The sequence below is a fragment of the Candoia aspera genome, chromosome 2 (assembly GCF_035149785.1).
Source record: "Candoia aspera isolate rCanAsp1 chromosome 2, rCanAsp1.hap2, whole genome shotgun sequence".
NCBI classification, from domain to species: Eukaryota; Metazoa; Chordata; class Lepidosauria; order Squamata; family Boidae; genus Candoia; species Candoia aspera.
In genome coordinates this window covers 3,748,896-3,766,451 of record NC_086154.1, presented here as the reverse complement: position 1 = coordinate 3,766,451, position 17,556 = coordinate 3,748,896, and the positions used below count along the sequence as shown (strand labels likewise).

Sequence of the window (17,556 nt, the reverse complement as noted above, 5' to 3'; positions counted from 1 at the left end):
CTGGATTTTCAAACACTTTACAATTACCGGATGGATGGTCTTCAGAGTGCAGGAGCATCTGACGGATGGCTGGGAGGAAAGAGAGGGCAAGGAATGGAGCTGGTGCAGCCGCGGGTGGCATTGCAGTGGGAAGCCTTTTGGGAGGATGCCAAGCTCCCAGCAGGGCAAGAGGTTTCAGGGAGATAAAGGAGCGGGGTCTGCTGCGTTCCCCTCGATGGGCAGAATTGGGAAAGGTAGAGAGTTCGGAAGGGCTGGTGGGGGTGGGAATCAGCCGCCTGGCCTCGGACACGGAGCACCTCCAAAGACAAACTGGCTGCACGTTTTCCCCACAGCTGTACCACCAGCTCATTTCAAGAACTTTCAAGAACTCTCTTCCAAAAATTACAAAGCCCACGAGAAGGTGCCGAAGGACAGATTTTGACCACTGTGACACTTGAAAGTATTTTGTTTTTTATATAGGCCTTGAAGAAATTGTGACATGTGTGAGAGACAGAGAGAGAGCACTGTCTAGTGAATGTTATGGTATGTTATGGTAGAGGCAATTCTGCAATATTAATTGCCTGTCACATTAGAGTGATATGGGATTTATGTGCGGTTTTTCTAAAATGAATTTATAAACTTGGGAGTGCAAGAGCATCTGGGTGATTGCTGAATTATTCAGGAAGAGAGAAAGAATTGCTCTGAGAATTTGAAAGCACACTAGGCGCTTTGTCTTTTAGCAAAAAACAAAGCAAAAAAACCCCCACAAACTGTGCTGTGACTTTTAAATGTAAGAAATGTACATTTGAACTGACTTCGACCTGAAAGACCAGTTTAAGGACAGATCGTCATGGAGAAAATCTACCCCTGTGGCCTCTAGGAGTTGAATACAATGAGATGGCCCATCATCAATCAATTGCCTCATCAACCTCACGAGATACTGATGTTCTATGTCCAATCAAAAATGTTGTTGTCTAAAGCAGGTCAGATAACTTGCTTCCGTTCCCTCTCACCTGTCTGCGCCAATTTATGTAAGACTATAAGAAGGGACTCCACCCCCCTTTAGGCCCCATATTTTTTCTATCACTATCAACAGAATAACTTGTGCTTCAAAGTAATTGTGTCCTTGTCTCCAGTTGGGTAAATTCTCCTACACTCACCCAAAGCATCTGTACACTCAAGAACAAAGGGAAAAGGGGAAGTCATATTAATTAAAAAGTGGTAGCCCTTTTCTATCATTTGAAGAAATGATAAAGTTGAAATAATGGAGCTGGGGAAAAAAAGAACTTGGTATTTTTGTTTAATTTTTTTTTCAAAAAACTTTAAAATATCAAGTGCTGTTAGAATTATTAACTGACATTTCTGGGAATCACCTACCCATAATATACTATACTGTTTTATTTTGCCATCAAATATTCTTTTGTATTCAGATCTGGTCTCAGGAAAATAATGTAGCATTTGGGGAAAAAGATGAAGACCAGCAGGCCAGCATTGGAGGCCAAGATGGAGAAGATCTGCACAGCCACCATGGATTTCCCCTTGGTGCTCAGATAAGTGGGCACAAAGGACACCCAAACACTGCAAAAGACCAACATGCTGAAGGTGATCAGCTTGGCTTCATTGAAGGCCCCTGGGAGGTTCCTGGCCAGGAAAGCCACCGTAAAGCAGACAGCTGCTAGGAAGCCCATGTAGCCGAGGGCAGTGTAAAACATGGTGACGGATCCTTCGTTGCATTGTAGGATTATCTCTCCAGGCTGAGAGTGCAGGTCAGAATCAGGAAATGAGGGAGAAGTGCCAAGCCAGATGCTGCAAATGACAACTTGGATGCCAGAACAGGAAAGGACAATAGAGTTGGCCAAGCTCTTCCCCAGACATCTCTGTACTTTATTCCCTGGCTTTGTGGCCAAGAAGACCAGCACCACCATGATCGTTTTGGCCAAGACAGAAGAAATGGCAACTGAGAAGATGATGCTGAAGGTTGTCTGTCGGAGGAGGCAGGTGGCTTTTCTCGGCTGGCCAATGAAGAGGAAGGAGGTGAAGAAGGAAAGCAGGAGAGAGACAAGGAGGATGTAGGAAAGGTCCCTGTTGTTGGCTTTGACGATTGGAGTGTCTTGGAATTTAATGAAGATTCCTAAGACAAAGCTTGTGGTTAAGGACAAGGAAAGGGCAATGGTGATTTGGATGATTCCCAGACTTCCTTGATAGGATAAGAAGGTTTTAATCTTAGGGATACAGTGATCTTGACTGGTGTTTGGATGTTGATCTTCTGGACATTTGGTGCATTTTTCTGCATCTGAAAACAGCAAGAGTAAGATCTCCCATTACGCATGTCCTTTAATCAAATACATAGTTTGGCTGAACCTGGAGATGGTGTAAGATGGGGTCTCCCCTCCCCTGTCCTAAGGGAGACTGGGCTGCCATCTCTTGAGGATGCTTTAATTTCTGTTCCTGACATCAGCAGATGACTGGACTCATGGCCTCAATGGCCTCTTCCAGGTATGAGTCTCATAAATGGGCATCCCTTTCTCTGATGACCTCACTGCTTGTCCCCATGTATAGAGAGGGTGTGGTTGAAGCAAGTTTTAAAAAGTGCATTTCCAGATTGGGTCCTCTAAAAGGGCCGTTTTTCTGCCTGGTCAGTTGTTACCCTGGTTGGCAGCTCCCCCTCCCTCTTTTCCCCTCCCACCCGTGCCTGGACAGCAAGGACTATTCTCCTCCCTCTCCTTGGTCATGTCTTGGTGGCTCATGACAAAAACCCACCTGAGTGTTTCACTTTTTACTTTTTTTCCAGCTAGAAGGGAAACCTGGGAGAGCTGTGCTTCTTTTGACTGTGTTGTTTTTTTAACAACACTGTTTCAGCAGGGATGGATGGATGGGAGGGAGGGAGGGAGGGAGGGAGGAAAGATCTAGCTCTTACACTTCCACTGCTGAACCTATTTGAAAAAACAGCCACCCTTGAGCCGTCCACCTCTGTCTTAGTGGACCAAGGAAAGCAAGAGAAACCATCAGAGGGCTGGAAGATGTTCACCATTTCACTGGTGAACCCAAGAAAAACTGGCACCGTTTCTCCACCACACATGGAAGACAGCCCAGCAACCAAGGAAGAAGGGGCCATGCAGCACAGCTGGAGGGTGGGGTGTGACTGTGGTCATATTGATGTAAGTCAATCAGAGGGGAAACCTTCTAAAGGGCCATTTAGGCCAACAGGTCTCTGATTCCAATTCAGTCTAGGGATTCAGTTTTGGGAGTGCTATAATCTGGGGTTTGTGAACATGGCAATGAACAGTAGACAATGGAAGAGGCAGAGAGAGAAGTCTTTGGACTCTGGAAGCATCCTAGACAGTTTTCTGCCTCCTGACATCTCAGGAAATCTGGAGCCATGAACCTTGACTTCCCATTAAAATTGTTCCATCCAGACATGGACCTTTCAAGAAGACTGGCACAATTGTCTTCCAAAGACCCACCCAAGGTCAATATGCCTGGAATTCTGGAAATTCTCACTATTCAGTGAAATAGGGTGAATAGCAATTTGAAGAATGAAAGATGTTTCTAAAGATGAAGAGTCAGAAATATGTTATGTTATGTTATGTTATGTTATGTTATGTTATGTTATGTTATGTTATGTTATGTTATGTTATGTTTTAAATTTACTCACCGCCCATCTCTCCCCTCTGGGGGGCACTCTGGGTGGCTCCCTGGTAATTTTTAAAAAGCTAAGCTTAGAAATGTCTATCAAAATATCCTTTCATGGAAAATGTTGGTATGTATGATCTTCCCAAAAGTCTGCCCCATTTGTCTACTATCACCCACCTTCCTGGGTGGAGATGGTTCCTTCTGCACAAGGATAACAATCATAGCAGCAGATGGGCTTCCCTTCTTGAGCCACCTTCATGAATCCAGGACGACAGCTTTCCACACACCTGGAATAGGGAAGGGGCTGAACAGAGAGAGGAAGAAGATCCAAAAATGATTAGTGATTTAATTTTCCAAAAGGGAGCAAAGGATGATGGGGTTCATGATCTCCAGTTCAAGGCTTAGCTTTGCTGAATTTGAAGTCCAGAAAAACTTATAGCTCATCAAACTGATTCCGCTGCATGTTGCTTCCCTGTTTTTATTCTCTTCTATTTTTTTTTGAAAAAAAATAATTCTTTAAAAAAATGAAATGTTAAAAAATATATATATATATTTAAACTGAAAATTTAAAAAAAATATATTTTTTCTATTAAATAAAAAATTGTAAAGAGCCTCATGTGGTGCACCAGTATTGCAACCGAAACTCTCCCCACGACCCGAGTGCGACCCCAGAGGAAGCTGGATTCTCAGGTAGCCGGCTCAGGTCAGCTCAGCCTTCCATCCATCCAAGGTTGGCAAAATGAGTACCCAGTTTGCTGGGGAAGGTGACAACTGGGGAAGGCAATGGCAAACCAACCCGCTATAGTCTGTGAAGAAAACATCACGAAAGTGGCATCCCCCCAAAGGGTCAGACATTACTCGGTGCTTGCACAGGGGACCTTTTTCCTTTCACAGTTTTTTTTTTTTTGGCACACTACAATTTTCAGTTTAGATTCTAAATGTACATACTAAATAACAGAAGGGCAGGTTGGATTGCTCCTTTGCCTTCGAGAAATCAGTTATGTTTCCCATAGCTCCCTTTACTAAGGATTAATCAATAGTTCACTTGAATTGTTAAGGCTATATTTCTTATTGGTACCTGGATATCTAATCAAATAACATCTTGCCCCTTTGGCAGAATGTAGATGACATTCACTCCCTGCCCAAAGAGGGCTATACTGGCAGTAAGAGCTGCAGAAAAAGTGAAATAAAGGTTTTCCCTACCTTGTTCAGCACTTCAATCCCATCCTGGTTGATCGTAAACTTGAAATCCAGGGATCCATGTCTTTCTAGACTCCCAAATATTACTCTGCTAATGGACATATTATCAGAAATGACCCAGTTCACAATGTCTAGGTCTGCTGCCAAGTCTCCCTTCTCATCCAAATATACCCCTTCTATGGAATTATTGTAAAACTGAGAATTTTGAAGAAAAGAATGAAGCTGGAATGGAAGAGAAAATTGGCCTATTTAGACAGGACTCACAAAGCTCTGTGGCAAGAGCCTTTCATGGGTTTTGGGAGAGGACTGAGTTTCTCTCTCTCTCTCTCTCCCCCCACACACAAAATCCATGTTTCAGATTCAGTTTTCAAATCTGTGCTGTAGCACCTTCTAACTTACTGTATATCCTAATTATATATGATATGGACAAACGCTGTAAGATGGGACAGACAGAATCCTGGGCAGGCTTTCTGGCATCCCTGCGATGTCTTTTTCTGCAGCTGGTCAACCTGACATTAATTTTGAAAGGCTGTCCAAGTTTTTCTCTGCCCCATCTTACACAAAACAAAACAAAGTGGGATCATTTTGCGTTTCTTTTCACACCTATCTCCGGATTGCGTGATCTCCTGTCCAAGTCCCTCCTTCATGGCTTGTGCCTTCCTTCACCCTTTAATAGCACTCTCCCTAAGCTTAGGTCTAAAACATGTTACAAAATGTCTACCGTGATTGTTGACCAGGGAATAAAGCCATTTTAGGAAGATCCAAGGATGACCTTTCCAAACAAGGATGATGCAGAGACCTCCTTCCCCTCTTCCCATTGGAATCGCTCATCGCTGAGTTTGGGAAACTAGTGCAGGCTACCCTGAAGGATATCTGCATAAGATTATGTTGCCTGAGCCTGCCTGCTTCCAGGGCCGTCTCCTTGATCAGTCAAAGGAAAGATCTGGGATCCAAATGCCTACTATTTAAACTGTTGTGAGTCTACAGCTGCTCAAAAACTGGGGTTTTGGGAAGCCAAGGAACACACAGGCTTCCGGTGGGTCATGGTGGACTTATCAGTGCTGCTTTTTGAAGTGGAGTCGGTGGTGCAGCATTTTCCAGGTGCAGGCTGGTTCCTGCAGTCTGAAGTATTCCCAGGAGGTAGGGAGAATCCTAAAGGCAAAACTGAAATACTTTGGCCACATCATGAGAAGACAGGACACCCTGGAGAAGATGCTGATGCTGGGGAGAGTGGAGGGCAAAAGGAAGAGGGGCCGACCAAGGGCAAGATGGATGGATGGATGATATTCTAGAGGTGATGGACGCATCCTTGGGGGGCTGGGGGTGTTGACTACCTTCAGAAAGCTCTGGCGTGGGCTGGTCCATGAAGTCACAAAGAGTCAGAAGCAACTGAATGAATAAACAACAACAACAAGAAGGGAGAATCCAGGAAATCACCCCATTTGTTCTCCAGACAGCAGTTTCGGGGGCAGGGGGCATTGTGGGATGGAGCTCCTGCAATCAATCTGTGATTGGGACTGCTGGGTGGCAGGGCTGTCATCAAGTCTGAGGTTGCAAGAAAGCCGAAAAATGGACTCTAGATCTAGGCACCCATTTCTAAAACACTTTATTTTTTTTGCATATTTGTTACCTAAGATGGGCTTTTTACACCAAAGAAAAGCTGAACCTCTGGGTGATTTTCATTATTTTTAGGATTGTTTAATTTAGAAATCTGGAGATAGATAGATGGATAAATAGATAGATAGATATAAAATTGAAAGTCAGGATTATTGTTTTTTTATTTTTTTTAGTAAGTTTTCAGAAATATTGAAGACTTCCTTTACTTTGATGAATCTGCGGAGCTTAAATTTGACCTCTCTGTTTTTACGATCCTGTGGGAAACTGTGTTTGTTATTACTTTCCCCTAGGCTGATTGGATGACTTCTGTAAGTAATAAGTCGGATACTTTCACTGAAAAATGAAACTACCTTTTGAATGGAGTTCACTTTACTGAGTCTCTAGAGGGTGCAGTAATCTGAGATGGTGAGATACGGAAGAAATTAAACGGATTTTCGATGAGCTTTACCTGAAAGTCACTCAGGTTTTTGACCATCTCTCTTAAGCTTTGGATCTTAAATTATGGAAAATTATAGAAAACTGATAATGATGTAAAATACCCAAATACAAAGTCAATTTCCTGAAGAAGAAGATGGGGATTAGGGACTTGGAGTTAAACCAAGAATCAGGTAAGATTGAACTGTTGAAATTTGAAGGTTAGAGAGAATTTTGTCAGGATGGCTTCTTAAGGGGTTAAGATTACTGTGTCTGTTCTTTGGATGCTACTCTTATTTTTGTGAAAAGGATATTAATAAAGTTAGCTTTCTTTTATATGTGTTAGTAATAAAGTACAGTTAGATTACTTTTTGTTAGTTATAGCTGGCAGAGAGGATTAAAAATCATTTATTTAATTAAGTTATTGCTACAGATGCCAGTCTCAACAGGTGACTCTTACAGGGAGGAGGGACAATATTTAGTTATTCCTCTTTGGTGAAAACCTGTGTCTGAAGATTTTTTCCTCAGGTTTTTAAATGGGGGGGAAATTGTGTTAGATGGGATTGTTGGACTGCAAGTTGAAAATGGACTATGGAAATAATGTTTACCATAGTTAAAATTGGAGTAAGAGATTGATTTTTTTATGCATATCTTTGTTGTAGAAAGTCAGAAGTCACTCTTTATGCATCTTTTTTCTATTCATTTATTTCTGCACATTTATAGCTTTTTTCTTTTTTTTTAGTTCTGTATTCTATCTTTTCTGTATTCTATCTTTTGTATTTTAATTATACTTTGAAAAAAATAATGAAGAGATAGAGATAGATAGATAGATAGATAGATAGATAGATAGATAGATAGATAGATAGATAGATAGATAGATAAGCCAAGGAACCCACTGAGGAGACCCAGTCAAAGGCCACGGATGAGAATCTGCTGCTGTGACTCTACAGACAGAAATGCTGTGTCTTCTCTCCTCATCAAATGTTGGAGGGTCCATCTAACACTCACTCTTGAGGGACAGAACTGTGAAGAGAAGATGCTGAGCACCGTCAGGAAAAGGTGCATCTTTTTCTCCCTCTTGGCCTCTTTCTCCATCTCCAATCCAGAATTATTCAATTTTATTTTCTAATCCTATCCATCCTCCTGTATTTTGCAGAGGAAAGCCCTTGTTGCACCTTCACTCCCACATTGGAGGAGTTTGTAATTCAGACTCCACCTTCAGCCTGGAGAAAAGATGAAGGTCAAAACTTAAGAACCTTGTGGAAGGAAAGCATAAGCTTTGTTTTCTCTCCCAGGCCCTTAAGGCAGCCGGAAGGATGTCACAACACAAACCTGAAGAAAATGTATGTTGTGCACAACAACACTGCAAAAATCTCCTTTTAGAGGCACAACACTGCTCCATCTCTATAGCGGTTTGCAGGTGAATGGGAAGTTCACTAGGAGAAGAATCTCGGCTTTCCTTGAGGTCATAGCCTACACGGTTTATGAGGCTAGAAAAGGTTGGCCACTTGTGGTGACCCTTCACCATTTTGTTTCTCCAGTCCTCTTGAAAAATGAAAACAGTGGCAGAGGAATAAGACTCATTTAACCAAGAGTTAGGGATTGTGTCTGGCTAACGCAGTCTACACCCCACATATCATTGGAATGAACAGGACAGGATTCGGGCGGGGGAGAGATGGTGGTGCTCCTGCTTCAAAGAGAGAAGTCAGAGAAGGGAAACATGCAAGCAAGGCAATAGACGAACCAAGAAACCATTATTGGCAGGAAATGAAATGGCATTTGACTGAATGAGGGAAAGTATGGCTGAACAGTGAACATGGCCAAATTCCTTCTTCCTAATGAAGTTTAAAAGGTGAAAGTGTTGACAAAGAAAGGAAAAAAGGAAAGGGAATTCAAAAGGGAGAGGAATGTAAAGTTGGAATTCAATGTAATGTTTGTCTTTGAATTATATTTTATTTTCCAATTTGATTTTGAGAATAGGAGCCTGGTTCTTATATTTGTAAAGCTGATTCTTAGTCGCAGATGAGAGATGTGCCAGAGAAAAGCAATACCTGCCAGGCCTTCAGCCTTGGAGTCTCCAAGTTCTTCCCACCATTGATCCTTGTCCTCTTAAGTCTAGATAAATAGGCTGCATAGAAGGCCCGGGCCACAGCCCAGATGGTGTTGTAAGTGAAGTAGTTCTCCAGAGACAGGATCCGGTCTATTATCTCCCGAGGTTGAGCCTGCCGTTCTTCTCTCTCTCTGCACCGTCTCCAGACTTTCACAGAAAAGGTATCCTTGGTGTAGGAGCATCTGAAATATGTCAGTGCAAGGTAACGCATCATACGATAAAAATCTAACAACCCACCGTATTTTGCCATGTGGTTTCTCTTCATCAGAAAGGAAAAAATGCTATGAAGGAATTGAATGGATATGTCATCATGTGCCAAAAACATGGTGAAGTCCCATCGGATGGTTGTGATCAGGACTTTCCCTGTAACAGGCTCCTTTAAATCTTCAAAAACTACTTGTATAATCTTTAGCCCCATATTGACCTCATAATCCTCAGCTCCATAAAGAAAGACATTCACTTGTCTCCAATTGCGGTATGGACCATCACTTATGAAAACTTCATTTAGCGTATTGGAAACTGTCTGTGATATAACTGGACAAATGCCATTCCTTAACAACATAGAAGTCAATGTCCTCATGAACCAATGCCCCTGGTCAGTGTCTGGAGCAATCAGACCAACCAGGGTCCACCTGAAATGGAGAAGCAGCTTGACCATCCCTGGGTACTGGACTCCTTCAGCAGGGAGCATCGGATAGAAGAAAGGAGACTGAGTTTTATCGCTCAAAGTCCGGGAAATAAAAGTGTAACTGATCTGAAAAGCAATGAAATATATGTTTATTTCATGCCAATTGTATCCAAAATTGAAGAACACAACTCCGGCCTTAATGAAGCAATAATTACATTCCTAACTAAGATGGCTTATCTACACACTCATTGTTTTATGAAGTGTTTCCCTTTTTGCTTCTTTGGTAGATACTTTTTCAAATTCTTGGAAATGAAAGCTCCCCCAATCTGGACTGTGACCATGGTGGGAGGGAATATGTCTGCTCTGATCCTTCCCTCCCTTTGCCTAACCTGAACCTTCATCCTTAATGCCTACCATGTACACAATATCATTCTCTTCTTCACTTGCAATACAAGACCTCTGACTGAAAGTTGCATGATTAAAAATTCTCTTCCCAGAAAAGATGAACCTGTGGGACTTTGTAGATGCCAGATATGGTCGAAATCTGGATGGAAATGTCAGTCTCGGCCCCTTCGAGAAGAGCCACTGTATTTCTCTGCCTTCCACAGCTGTAGTTGGGAACATTGGCCTCCCCATCTGAAAGCAGGTCCAGCAGAGCATCAGAAGTCATTTGTGCACTGAAAAAATTTTCATAAATATTGTAACCCAAGGTGATGTTTGGTAAGAGGCGGGATTCCTGGTTGATGTCCTGGATGGCAAAAAGGAAGGGCAGCAGTTTCCAGTATTCTGGCGATCCTATCCTAAAAGTGTAAATATATTAGAACATAAAAATGAAAGGAAGATTTTACTTGACCTTTTTTTACAATTGTATTCATAATCCACCAATGCCCAAGAATTCCTCTGAATGAATTACAGTATCTTTAACAATATTAATCTACCTTCTTCTACTTAATTGTTACAACTTCAAAGTTTGAACTATATAGAATCATTACATTCTAAACCAGGAATGGCCACTTAGAGCACCATCTAACACACATACAAACATTTTACAAACACATACAAGGAGCTGCTGTGACTGTTAGCAAAGCCAATATGTTCCAAATTTCTGGACAAGTTTAGATTCTAAAGATCTTGAGTGGAGATTCAGCTTCCAGTGAAATCAGGATAAGATTATGCTATCTAGCATTGATTCGTAATGGGACTCAGAGACATTTGGAAATTCAATGACTAAATAAAGTCTCACCTGTGATTCCTTCGTACTATCAGTGATTTTTTTGTGCAGAAAAGAGAATGTGCATTTTCAATGCAGGGGAATAATATAATAGTCCTTCATTTTTGTGTCCATGTTGACCAGTTTTTAGGCAAAGGAGTATTACAAAGAAGCAACCACCCTCTCTTGACAAGCCATGGTCTAGCGCTACTCAGAGGATGTCAAGGAACGTGAGGTGAGAGATTGCAAATGTGGGGGATCAGGGGGACAATGCCTTGTAAGCTTGAAAGTTGCTTTAATGAAATGCCGGTAGATTCACTTACCGGAAAAATACATTTGAAGGAGTTCTGCTGAAGTTTAAAAGTTGAAACTTAGCCCTGGTTGCAGAGATTATGCCACCAATCAAAAGCTGTCCTGGCCTGTAATAATTTTGTGGGTTCACCCCCTCCCTCTTAGCAGTCAGGAAGCATTTGGCCTTGAGCTTCGTACAGACTCTTTGGGGCCACAGAAGCAGCACAAGCAGCAACATGACTTGTGTTCCTGAGTGAACCATCAGCCCTGTTCTTGCTTTGAGTAAAGATGAAGAAGATGTAGGAAAATCAGAGCCTTCATCCAAGGCAGAAGCTTCAGAGTCTTTCCTAATCCAGATCGGATCCAACCAAGGCTTCACATCTCAAGGGAAGAAAAGTAAACAGAGACCTTGCCTCCCTCAAAGGCTCCCCTTGCTCTTTCTTTCTCCAGAACCATTTATGGATCCACAATTCTCCAAAGCCATGACATCAGCCAACAAGGCTTCAGTCTGGTATTCAGGGGAAAATAAGTTATTGACATCAGTTGTTAGGTTTACTTAAGTCTCCAGAGATTGAGCACATATACAAGTTAATCACTAAGGTTTGGTAATTGTAAGGAAGAGAGACATCACCTCTCTGAACGTTGAATGAGTCAACAGCCAGATACACAAAGGGAGAAGTCAAAGGCGAGCTTCAAACTCTGAAGAGGTTCCACAGAATGGGACAGGAATAATTGTCCCCACACATCTGTTTAAAAATCTCACTATAATCAAGAGATTTTTAATCTGGGTGTGAACAGTCACGTATCAGTATGGATTCAGTTGGTCTTGAATTATGGTGCGCTATGGTTATTGTTTTCATATTAGTCAAGGATCTGCTGAGACAGGTGTTTGCCCATCTTTTGAATAAAGACACTTATTTGTTTGTTTGTTTGTTTGTTATTTCAATTTCTATAGCCACCCATCCAAATTGACTCTAGATGGTTAACAACACTTTAAATTATCATGAAACTTATAGCTACAGAAATCAATAGCTGAGATAAAAAAAAAGAACCAATAAAAACAAATTATGATACTCATTGCATACCACTGCTACACATCTGGAACTGCAAGCCCAACCATGAAAACATATTTTTAAGACCTTGCTAAAGGCCAGCGGGATTTCCCTAATAGATGGGACCCAGAGCATCCTTCCCTGCCCAGCCTGATGGAACAGATAGAGCTATTTGGGGAAGGGCTGTCTCCCAAATAACCTGGCCCCCTTTATGAAGGGCCTCTTGAGTCCTTACTAGCACCTTGAACTGAACCTGGAAACATGCTGGCAACCAGTGCACCTCACAGTTGGGAGGTGTGGCATATGCTGATGGAGGAAGGGACATAACTACCTGCGCCTCTGCAGAGACAAAGAGGAGAGGTAAAGCTGCGTATCACCAGCATGCGGATGGTACCTCACCCCACGGCATCTGATCTGCTCACACGTGGGGAGGCAGCGTTCTCCCCCCAGAGGCAGTTCTCATCCATACAGGCTCACAAGTAATATGGCACCAGGGCTTCCATTTCCTCCCACCAGTGTTCTTGGGGGTGGGCAGGATGACCTCGGATGACCACACACCGTGTGCTGCCACCAGTAGTCTCTGGTGCTTGTGCAGAAGCAAAGTTCCAACCTCTCTGTTTCTGGTCTTTCCATTTCTGACCCCAATTCATGGTAGGAATAGACCCTTTCAGGGGTATGTTGGAAAAACAGGCCAGGACAGATAAAGAGGCCAAGACACACCTCAAGAGGGGAGGGGCTACAATCCCTCATTAGAGACTCATGAAAATTAAATAACCACAAGATCAGGCTGAGCAGCCAGGTATTTCATTGGACATAACGTAGCATGTGCCCAGTGAGGTCCATGAGGCCATTAAGGTGTAAGTAGTGTGACTAGACTACAAAGCCCATGGGCTTTTGAAAGAACAAAGGGTAGTTATTCCATGAACATCGTTTATTTCTAGGGAATTACTTTCCAGAACTTTTCAAGCTTATCAGAATTTCTCAGCCATCTCAGTGTTTTATGGCTGGGCTGACACTTTTGGTTTCCCTGGGAAGAAAGTGGAAGGATCAAGTGTCCTGAGATTAGACAATGTGATGCGCAACTGTCAAGGGCAGATTTTTTTTCTCTGTAGTGGTCTGACTGCTTGGGCACATTAGCAGTTGCAGGGAAAGGGGAAAGAAAACTTTATTTTGTTCACCTTGCACAGAGGCACGGATGGATGGGCCACCGTATAAGATGGGCGGATGGGCGGATGGGCAGGTGGATGGTTTAAAACTCTTTAGAGTCACTTGTAAAGTGGCACAACAGATTTCATAAAAAAAGAAGTATAAAAGAAGCAGAGCAGGTAGACAAAAGCGGAGAAAGATCTTCTCAGCCTGGCCGGAGATGCTGCTTGAGTGAGAAGCAAGTGGACATGGAGCTGTGGAGGCAACAGCTGGGAGAGAAAGGAGCTGGGCATCAGTTGATGGCCAGCAGCAAGGAAAACACAGCTCTGGCTGGAGATGGTGGAGAGCAAGCCCAAGGGGTTCAGGTGCTGGAGAGGAAGACATTGTTAGCATCCCCAAGTTATACTGAAGATAAAACTTGGAGGAGACTGAAACTAGCAGCAAAGTCTTTTGGCTAGTAAAGTAGACATCTAAGACACTGAGCTGTGTTAGTATACCATAGAGTTAGATGTGTTATTAAACTGTACATATTTATGCTTGGTCAAAATATTTATTTTTTTATTTACTTTTTATCCCTTTATTATTTTTATAAATAACTCAAGGCGGCGAACTTACCTAATTCTCCTTCCTCCTCCTCTTTTCCCCACAACAATGATCCTGTGAGGTGAGTTGGGCTGAAAGAAGCAAGGTCACCCAGCTGGCATTCACGGCTAAGACGGGACTAGAACTCACAATCTCCTGGTTTCTAGCCCAGCACCTTAACCACTAGAGCAACACACACACAGAGAGAGACACACACGAGATCCAGTGTTGTGTAGTGGTTAAGGCAACAGGCTAGAAACTAGGAGACTGATTTCAGTCCTACCTTAGGCACGAAGCCAGCTGGGTGACCTTGGGCCAGTCCCTCTCTCTCAGCCCTAGGAAGGAAGCAATGGCAAACCACTTCTGTAATCTTGCCAAGAAAACCGCAGGGACTTTTCCAGGCAGTTGCCAGGAGTCAATACTGACTAGATAGCACAAAACACGCTCACACACACACACACGCAAACACACACAGACTAGAAGTCTTTAAATACATTTATGCACTAAGCCTGTAGAACTATAAACACCACTGCATACACTTGTTCACTGTGTGTGTGTGTGGTTTCATTCCTGTCCAATTTCCACACTCTGCACCCCTGAAAGAGGACCATTGTATCCACTCCCAGCCCTCAGCGGCAAGCCAGGAGAGACCGTCATTGATGGGCTTGAAAGTGGCTGAGAGGTCTTTTATAAAGAGTATATAACTCTGCCAATAAGCAACAAAATAGATGAATCATAACATAAATGGGCTGGAAATGTTGTGATACGTGAGGGACATTCTACCATCTGTGGTGGTCCTGTCAAAAAACTCAAAAATACTGGAAAACGTACACAGTATTTTCTAAGAAATAAAAACAGTTTGAAACCTCAGGGTTTTTTAGTTGGGAATACTTCCAGAATGCCTCATGAAAAATGTCACAGTGTAGTAAGATATCTGCTGATGTCCATGGAGGTAAGGTCATTCTCAAGGGAAAGCAAGTCAGACTCAGTACTGAAAACACATCCAAAGCTCAACTGGAAAAGGTCCAAATTATCCCCTATTTTCCAGGACTTCACATGTTTTTCTCTTGCTGAACCTGTAAATTTTTGTTTTATCTCACTCTGCTCTTAATTAGCCACAATTTTGGAGCAGGCAAAAGGTGGAAACTTCCTGTCCCTCTCTCTTCCCTTTTAGAATATACAGCTGCCCACATTTCTATGCACACAGCCTCAAAGAGAAAAGGGAGAAATATATTTATTAAAAAGTAGTCATCCATTTCTATCTCTTGAAGAGATGATAGTTGAAGAAAAAAGGACTTGGAGCTGTTTTATTTTTTTCTTTTTATGAACAGTAACTGATCTTTTGGGGAACCACCTACCCAAAATTCACTTTATTATTTGACATCACTTGTTCTTTTGTATTCAGATCTGGTCTTAGATAAATAATGTAGCACTTGGGGACAAAGATGCAGCCCAGCAGGCTAGCATTGGAAGCCAGGATGGAGAAGACCTGCATGGCCACCATGTACTTGCCCTTGGTGCTCAGGTAGGCAGACACGAAGGACGCCCAGACACTGCAGAAGACCAGCATGCTGAAGGTGATCAGCTTGGCTTCATTGAAGGTCCCAGGCAGATTCCTGGCCAGGAAAGCCACTGTGAAGCAGATGGCAGCCAGGAAGCCCATGTAGCCAAGGGCAGTGAAAAGCATGACAATTGAGCCTTCATTGCATTTCAGGATGATCTCTCCAGACAGGGAATGCATATCAGAGTCAGGGAATGGGGGAAAGGTTCCCAACCAAATGACAACTTGGACAGCAGAGCAAGAAAGGAGGATGGAGTTGGCCAAGCTCTTCCCCAGCCATCTCTGCAATTTATTCCCTGGTTTTTTGGCCAAGAAGGCTAACACCACTGTGACTGTTTTGGCCAAGACTGCAGAAATGGCAGCTGAGAAGATGATGCTGAAGGCTGTTTGTTGCAGAAGGCAGGTTGGTTTTGCTGGTTTGCCAATGAACAGGAAGGAGGTTAAGAAGGCAAGCAGGAGGGAAGCAAGGAGGACATAAGAGATGTCCCGGTTGTTGGCTTTGACGATTGGTGTTTCCAGGAATTTAAGGAAGGTTCCCAAGACAACGACTGTAGTTAAAGACAGGAAGAAGGCAATGGAAGCCAAGACGATTCCCACATTTTCCTTATAAGAAAGGTAATTTTTAGTCTTGGGAATACAGTGAACACGGTTGGTGTTTGGATGCTGATCTTCTGGACATTTGGTGCATTTTTCTGCATCTGAAAAGAGCAAGAGAAAAATCTCCCATTAAGCACGTCCTTTAGTCAAATGCATTGCTTGGGTGAACTTCATGAGGGTGTGAATGACTGTGGCTGGATAAGTCAGCATGCTTCTTCATTTCCCTACAGCTCAGAGTTCTTAATTTTATACATTATTTTTTCATGTTGCTATTTCATCAATGAACCTGTAGAGAAGGGAGGGAGGGAGGGAGGAAGGTCCACCATTCACCAACCACTGTTGAAAATTAAGGTCCGGCCTTTTATCAGTGCTTCAGGGGACCAGTGAGACCCTGCCTACAATGGAATCAAGTACAGGCATAGGACCACTTAGTACAGCTTGTGTCAGCAGAAGTGGAAAAGATCTACATTTTCCATGGAATGTTAGGTGGAGCTGACCTTCAGGATGAGCTGAATATGGGTTGAGGACATGCTGTATTTTGTACAAACAGCAAGAGGGCCAACTTCCTTTGGGGACAAGAAGGAAGTCTGGCTCACTCATGATATCTCCCCCGCCTCCCCTCCTCCATTCAGTAGTTAATCCATCAGTTGAAAGGTCCCTTTACTTCATCTGGTCTAAACCCCTTTTCAGTACAGGGACTGAAAATTGGGAGTGCTGTAAGCTGGCTAGTGAATATAGCAAGGAAGACTCGAACATGAAAGAGGCATAGCGAGATGTCTCTGGGCTCCGAATGGATCGAAGACAGTTCCCTGCTTCTTAGCTTCTCAGGAAATCTGAAGCCATGAATTTTGGCTGCCCATTGAAATGGTTCCATCCAGAGTTGGACAGTTGCAAGAAGACCTGATCCTCTTCTAAGATCCAATGAATGCTCTGATACCCTGGAAATTATCACTGTTCAGAGAAAAGGGGTAAAGGGCAAAATGAAACATGAAGCATGTTTGTGCATGATAAAGAGCAATGCCCAGTCCTCATTAATCCAGTATCTTTCAAAATCCTATCCCAGTTTAAGCTCCAAGGTTATTCCTTATATATTACTATGAAATAGATTGTACAAATTATAACAATATGAATATTTAAAAGCCAAGTTGAGAAATGCCTGTCATTCATAGCAGATGTTGTGGTATAGAGTCTTTCCAAAAGTCTGTCCCTTTCCTCTGCTGTCACCCACCTTCCTGGGTGGAGATGGTTCCTTCTGGACAAGGAAGACAGTCATAGCAGCAGATGGGCCTCCCTTCCTGAGCCACCTTCCTGAATCCGGGATGGCAGGTTTCCACACACCGGGAAGGAGGGAGGGTCTAAGGAGAGAGAGGAAAATATCCAGTAAATGAATCATGAATTTATGTCCTGGAATGGGTTAAAAGGGGAAGGGTTGTGGGACCACTTGTCATGAGTACTGATGGGAGCAGGAGGCGGCCCCTATCCAGGGGGAAAAACGCATGTGTAGTTTAGAGGCTTTGAACTTTCCTTTGAAGGAAC

General features: G+C 42.9%; 1 pseudogene; it reads right to left on the bottom strand.

Annotated features, from left to right (window-relative positions):
- Positions 1-1,535: 1,535 nt before the first annotated feature.
- LOC134488829 (uncharacterized) lies at positions 1,536-9,164 on the bottom strand (annotated as a pseudogene).
- Between the last annotated feature and the right edge of the window lie 8,392 nt (positions 9,165-17,556).